The sequence below is a fragment of the Pogonomyrmex barbatus genome, unplaced genomic scaffold (assembly GCF_055798465.1).
Source record: "Pogonomyrmex barbatus isolate J1 unplaced genomic scaffold, ASM5579846v1 scaffold100, whole genome shotgun sequence".
NCBI lineage: Eukaryota > Metazoa > Arthropoda > Insecta > Hymenoptera > Formicidae > Pogonomyrmex > Pogonomyrmex barbatus.
In genome coordinates this window covers 1-7,821 of record NW_028297100.1, presented here as the reverse complement: position 1 = coordinate 7,821, position 7,821 = coordinate 1, and the positions used below count along the sequence as shown (strand labels likewise).

General features: G+C 33.2%; 1 long non-coding RNA gene and 1 other non-coding gene across 2 annotated transcripts; one reads left to right on the top strand and one right to left on the bottom strand.

Annotated features, from left to right (window-relative positions):
• Positions 1-238: 238 nt before the first annotated feature.
• LOC148937820 (uncharacterized) lies at positions 239-7,815 on the bottom strand. The gene is made up of 2 exons (XR_016137940.1): positions 6,079-7,815; positions 239-1,339 (listed from the first exon to the last, which is right to left on the bottom strand). It is a non-coding gene; the product is annotated as an uncharacterized LOC148937820 (long non-coding RNA).
• LOC112552859 (U6 spliceosomal RNA) lies at positions 1,008-1,114 on the top strand. The gene has a single exon (XR_003096810.2). It is a non-coding gene; the product is annotated as a U6 spliceosomal RNA (small nuclear RNA).
• Positions 7,816-7,821: the final 6 nt, after the last annotated feature.

Below are 7,821 nucleotides of genomic sequence, written 5' to 3'. Positions count from 1 at the left end.
TAAAAGTTTTATGCTACGAGCGGGACATAAGATAGTGCCATTGATTTAATCTTGTATATGCCAAAGCTATATGGAGATTAATTTTGTTCTCTTTTAATTAATTGCTACTTTTTATTATATATTTTATTATATATTATATATTTTATTATATATTATATATTTTATTATATATTTTATTATATATTTTTTATTATATATTCTTATAATTGACTTCGATATCTTTTTTAAATACTATAAATTATTTTTTTTTTAGGAAGTGCTTTCTGAGTTACGAGGCTTGAATTTAGTATATATTTGATATAAAGTATAAAAGATATTGTAAACTATTGATTTTTTGGCAACTTAAGTTTTTGTTTTTCAAAAGGATACATAGTTGCATATTATAAATATTAATTTTTTTTTAACAACAATTATGTATTTTCTTTACACTAATTGATTTATCTTATTATTCTGTACATAAAAATATTAATATAGTTGCAAAAAAATGAACAGTTTACGAAATATTTTATACTTTATATCAAATTGTATGTCAAGTTTAAGCCTCATAACTCAGAAAGTACTTATTAAAAAAATACTTGGTAAATATATCGATGAGGGGAGTCTATCCCTGTGACTTGACCTTAATATATGTTATCACTCTAAACAATAAAGTCTAAACAATATTCAAAAGATTTTAGCCGTCGTTCGCTCTTTATTAAAAAGTTATTAACAAAAAAGTATTAAAAATATAATAACTTATATGAGTGCTAAAGACATAATTTGCTAATATATGTATAAAAAAGTTGTAAATCCATATAGAAATGTAAATCCTTACTTCATGTTGAAAAGTGTATGAGTGGAAATGGTATGCTCTCCCTTCCTACGGGAAGCTCCACTTCTGAAAGATCTAACCTAACCCAACCCGTATCACAGTGATAGTTCAATATGATTACAATGATGATGTGACACACAATGATATTTAACTATCATTGTGATACGGGTTGGATTAGGTTACCTTTCATAGTGAAGTACTTGTTTCGGCAGTACATATACTAAAATTGGAACGATACAGAGAAGATTAGCATGGCCCCTGCGCAAGGATGACACACAAAATCGTGAAGCGTTCTACATTTTTTTATTTTTGTAAGTTAGGCTTGGACAATTAGATAGATATCATTTGATTGATCAGGGGAGGACCCGTGATGTTTTGTCAACGTTCCCTCCCCATTAATGACGGTTGAAGTAGTAGAAGAGGTTTTAGTGGATAGGCGATGCTGGAGAGCTTTTCGGTCGACGCGCCCTCCTGTCGAATCGCCCACACTCCTCGGCTCGTTCACGGGTCTTTGAAAGATTTCCTCCTCTTTAAACAAAAAAAAAGATCTTTCGTAGTGGAGCCCTCCCCCGTGAGAAGGGGGAGGGACATACTGTCTCCACGCATATACTTTTCAACGCGAAGCAACGTACCACATAGGTTTACAATTTTTCACGATGATATTTAACTATTACTGTGATACGGGTTGAGTTAAAACAAGTTTTTTTGGAGTGGGGGTGCAGAGGCTCCGTTTCTCCCCCGTCTATGCATATTCCATACTTATACGAAAAATTTTATTAATGCTATAACTATATAGGCGTTAATGCACATTACTTTCCGGCCTATTAGTACATATATATGTTATATATAGCAAATTGATGACCAATTGACTGACCTAAACTGGTACATTTCACAAACTTTTTGTTAATAACTTTTTAATGGATAACGAGCGACAACTAACATCTTTTACTTAGGATGGCGACCTTGATCATTTGATATCAAGGTCAAAGTCATCGGGACAGTCTCCCCTCATCGATATATTTCAAATATTTCATTATAGTATATTGAAAAGTTCTCGGTCAGCTACAAGAATATATAGAATAAATATTGACAATAACGGATTTAGTTCCGGAGATAATCTTAACATATAGGATGAGTAAAAAATCTTGGACAGGTGAAATATCTCAAAAACTAAGCATTTTCAAAAGAAATGTTTCCTACAAAAGTTGTAGGATTTTAAATGATCTATTCATTGATCTGGTCAATCTGACCTTCGATGGCGTCTCCAAGGTCAGATCAAGGTCACATCGATTTTTTAATGACACACCCTATTTTTGATTCCAGAATCTAATAGCTGGTGTCAAGAGCTTTTCAGAACACTACAATAAAATTATTTTTCATAAATTATTTTTCAAGCTATGAAACTTGAAAAGTTACAGGGGAACATCCCGTTTGACCACGTTGCAATTGGACACAACCACTTACAGCGACCGATGCCTGGAGATTTTCTACTGGATCAACCAATCAAATAATTTTATTTTAAATTGGCCAATCGGCAACATGGGCAATCGGGCGCCACAAGTTACAGCACCACTGGCATTTCTCCATGCTTAGCATTATCCAGGACGAACAACATGGATGTGACGGGACTTTCATCCCTTTAGAGTGCTTGATTTACGTAAGTTCCCTTGCCTCTTACGTTTGAAATGCTTGATTTACGTGAGTTCTTTTGCATCTCACATGTGTATACGTATGTGTGCGTGCACGTGCACGTGAGATCTAATTTCAAAATCAACAATTATAAGAATGATTTAGTATTACACTAAAATCGATGCTTACTAGCATATCTTCCACAACAGCTGATAGCGTATCTCACCCTTACGCTGCTAGTATGATGTCAAACATCGGCAACACACTGTTAGTTATACTGTTCTGTCTGCGATCTGATATTTCTAGGGGTGTACTTAAGTATTACGCTTAAGACTCTTTCTCTTTCACGCTTAGGACTCTTTCTCTTTCACGCTTTTGTAAAATTTTCCCTATATGGCTACGTTATCGAAAAAAAAAATATTTATTTTAGTAATTATTTAGAATACCCCCCCCCCCCATCACCTCCCATTTTGATAAAATCGACGCGGTTTCAAAATAAAAGAATCTGGCAGAAAAACGCGGCAGTCTGCCTCGCGAACCAAGATATTAAGCGTTAAAATTGACTTGTTTGGTTATGAAATCTGACATACTGACGTAATCCTTGGCGAAAATAAGGCATAAAGAGTTGAGCGTAAGCTGAATGTAATTGAAAAGTGATAGAAGTGTAAACAAAGCTTCTAAGAAGCGTAGATTGGACAATGGAACGTAAAAGAAGCATTAAATGCTTCGTAAACGTTTTATGTTTCTTTTACGTTTCGTTATTCCAATCTACGCTCCTTAGAAGCTTTGTTTACACTTCTGTCAATCTTCTTTTACATTCGACTTACACTCAACTCTTTATTTCCGCCTTATTTTCGCCAGCAAACTGAGTATGCGCAGTGGTCACGTTTGCATGTTCGATAATCACACACGTATGCTGTGCAGTCAGATGCATACGAAATTTAAACTTAACAATATAAAACAAAGGAACCGGAACAGTTATTATTGCAAGGCATAAAATTATACACGCCACAAATAAAGTTAATGATTATTTATTCCTAATGGAGGGGTTTCAAAGAAAAAAACACCGAGTTTGATTAAAAAATGTACTAATTTTTCTTAACAATATGTGATATGTATATATTTGTATATAATATATTTAATAATAGTAATATATTTAATAATATTTAATAATATTTTTATTATGTATGTTAAAAAATGTTTGCTAAATAGACAAACTTTTATTTTCTATCTTTTGCTGTGTTGAAAGTAGTAAACCGATGTGCAATTATATGCTTTGCGTTGCAAAGTACATGTGTAAGAATCTTCCCTTTCCTTTTTCCCCTCCCCCTCCCCCACGCGACGCGGATTTCAATCGCATGTGATTCCAACAAGATGAAGCTCTATTGAATTAAAGATACGAAGAAAATACTGGATGAAACTTTGTCGAACAGATGGATTAGGAGAAATGGAATAATTAGAGTAAGATCTCCCGATCTCACATCACTTGATTTTTTTTATGGGGATTCTTAAAAGAACGTGTTTATGAAACAAAATCTGCGAATGTGGAAAAATTGAAGCAGAGAATAACTGATGAAGTGAGTCTAACAACTGTTGATATGTTGAGAAATATCAGAAATTCTTTTCAATTAAGGCTAACACATTGTCAAGCAGTGGAAGGAAGACAATTTGAACATATGATATAATTATTATCGACTTTTGCACATAATGCATTTCATAGGGATGAAATGTGTGATTTTTCAGCCATTACGCGGGCAATCTTTCATGCTACCTGTTTCAGTGAAATGTTGAATTCCTATAATTGTTGATTTTGAAATCAGATTTCATGTGTGTATGCACACACATGTGAGAGGCAAAGAGACTCACGTAAATCAAGCAATCCGAATCGGAGACAAAAAGATTTACATTAATCAAGCATCCCAATCATGAGAGACAAGGGGTGCGTTCCTTTATTCATTTCGAGTATTATCAGTACTACGAATAGCATTTCGAGAGAGTAATGCATTATGAAAGAACTGCCTTGAATTCTATAACGTCATTGATTTTGACGTACTTCCTATTGCGGCTACTGCACTCAACGAGGTAAAGCAGTCAGAGCACAAAAATGGCTGCTTCCATGGAAACTAAAATAACCTTGATTGATGCTGAAGAAAATAAAGCGTGTAATATGAAATAGTATAATATAATGAAATTATTATGATATTATATAATAATATGAAATTATTTATTATTATTAATCATTATTATTATTAATATTATTATTAATTTTTTTATTATTTATCATTTATTATTTATTTTTTTATTATTATTAATTATATATATATATATATATATATATATATAATATTTAATATATAACAAAATTATATTTTTTTTAATATTAGATATGCCAGCCATTAGTTAATATTGGAGCTTCAGAAAACATACTGCAACTGCGTTCCACTTTATAATCTTGAAGCAATTAGAAAGTGCAGGAAACTAAAACGGAACGATAGCTGCAGTACACTTCCATTACGTCATGGCATGAGCACTCGGAGTGAATAAAGGAACGCACCCAAAGAGACTCACGTAAATCAAGTATTCCAAAGAGTGGCACCCATTTGACCACGTTAATATGGATGGGTCTCGTTAACGCACAATGCGATAGCACATATCAGCCGCTGCTTAAGAATTTTCCAATGGACCAATCAGAAAATTTTATATTTAATTGGCCAATCAGTGTTGTGTGCTATCGAATCCCTCTCGTTAATATTGACCACAGTCCCAATTAATCACGTTGCGATTGGCCATGTTACGATTGATCACGTTAATATTGACTATGTTGCAATTAACCACCGTTATCTCGATTGACCACCATCATTCTTTGCCCACAGTCCCGTTTGATCATCATCCCGATTGACCACCGTCCCGATTGACCACCGTCCCGATTGACCACCGTCCCGATTGACCACCGTCAATTGACTATTTTGAAATTGATCATATTTAATGTACTGTTGTCATTGCGATTAATAGTATTTTTTTACTTTATATCAAGTAATATGTGTAGTCTACTCTAGTATGCGATATTCATTTTACTCTTAACTCTGCCGAATCTTACATGTTGCAGTAATAATTAATCTCAAATCTTGGTAATATGTAAAGAAGAATTAGTTTTAGAAAAATATCAGATGTACTATATAATTATATCACTATATCTACTATATCACTACATCTATATTCATCATTTCATGTAACAGATAATGTTTTACTTAAAAATAGTTATTCAAAAATCTATGTGAAATAATATAATCGTGGACCTCGTTTCGCCCCTAAACATCAGGAAGGTGATGAGATGGATCTCGCAAATCTATGTTGAAACGCGATCTTTTTCCCGATAGCACACATAATCGTTGGCTATTCAAGATGTGCGCTATCAGGAAGAAACGCGTTTTTTTCCCGATAGCACACATTACCTGATAAGTTAAAACAGTAAATTAAATATGATCAATTTCAAAATAGCCAATCGGGACGGTGGTCAACGTGATCAATTGAGACTGTGGTCAATATTAACGTAGTTAAACGGGACGCTCCCATCGGAATCGTTGGAAACAAGAAGATTCACATTAATTAAGCACCCCATGAGAGGTAAGAAGACTCACATAAATCAAGCATCCCAAAAGAAGTCCACGTCCATGTTGTTCATCCTAGGTAATGCTAAGCACGGAGAAATGCCAGTGGTGCTGTAACTTTCAAGCCTCATAACTCAAAAAGTAATTTATGAAAAATAACTATTGCAGTGTTCTGAAAAGTTCTTGACACCAGCTATTAGATTCTGGAATTAAAAATAGGGTGTGCCATTTAAAAAATGTGACCTTGATCTAATCTTGGTGACGCCATCAAAGATCAAACAAGATCAGTGAATCGATTATTTAAAATCCTACAACTTTTGTAGGAAACATTTCTTTCGGAAATGCTTAATTTTCGAAATATTTCATTGATCCGGGACTTTTTATCCTGTATATTGTCAGGGTCATCACATTAAACAATGTTTAAAAGGTTTTAGCCGTCGCTTGTTATGCATTAAAAAGTTATTAATAAAAGAAATTTGAAAAATATAATAATTTATATTAGTGCTAAAAACAGTTCGCTAATATATGTTTAGATATTGTATATGTGCAGTCAAGAGAAGGATTTCACCTTTTCCTTTACATTCTAACTTAAAAAACCTATCCTAATCCAACTCGTTTTATCTTATATTAAACACATAGATTTGAATTAAACCTTACTTTAAAAAATTATAAACCTATGTGGAACCCCGCTTCAATTTAAACAGTATATGCGTGCAGACAGTGTTTCGCTTTCTCTACGAGAGGCTCTACTAAAGATCTAATCTAATTCAATCCTTTTATCTTTTACATGAAAAATTATGTAAATCCATGTGGGATTTTATTTCGTATTGAAAAGTGTATGCCTGGAAAAAGTACATTTCGCCTCCATCCTTATAGGGGACTTCACTACTGAAAGTTCTAACTTGACCCGTATCATAGTGATAGTTTAATATCATTACACACTGTATCACAATGATATTTAACTATCACTGTAATATGGATTGGGTTAGATTAGATCGGGAGCGTCCCATTTGATCATGTCCCGATTGACCACAATCACTCACAGGGACCGGTGCCTAGAATTTTTCCACTGTTCAAGCCCTGTGAGCCGTGATTGACCACGGCTAGTGGTCAATCGGAACGTCACTCGATTAGATCTTTCGCCCATAGGAGGAGGGGAGGGGGAGACAGAGCATACTGTTTGCACGCATACACTTTTCAATGCAAAGCAAGGTTTTACATGGGTTTACACAAATGAATTTTTACATGAAAGATAAAAGAGTTAGAGTAGATTAGATTAGGTTAGGTTAGAGCTATTTTATTTTTAGAACACCCTATATAAGCATATATATATTAAGTGCGTGTATAGTATATGTAAGAATATCTATATAAACTTCATCTAATATTAAATTTTTCATTTACAGTATAAAGTATATTTACATATAAATCTTAATTTTTACAAATCGTTTTTTATTAATAATTTTCTAAAAAACAACGAGCGACAACTAAAACCTTTTAATGGCTATTCGGGATGGTGACCTTGACAATATATTTCAAGATCAAAGATCGGAGCTGGATCCATTGTCAAATTTACCGAATACTTAAAAATAATAATTAAATAAAAATGGAGGTAATAATTAAAAAATGAAGGTTCCATCTAAAAAATAAAGTTGACCTCCATATGACCTTGTACCCAAGGTTAAATTAATGGCACCATCTTATATTCTCTTCGAAGCCACAAAATTTGTGTTATCTTTTAAACATTTTTTAAAATAAATTTCTCTTTTTTACAAT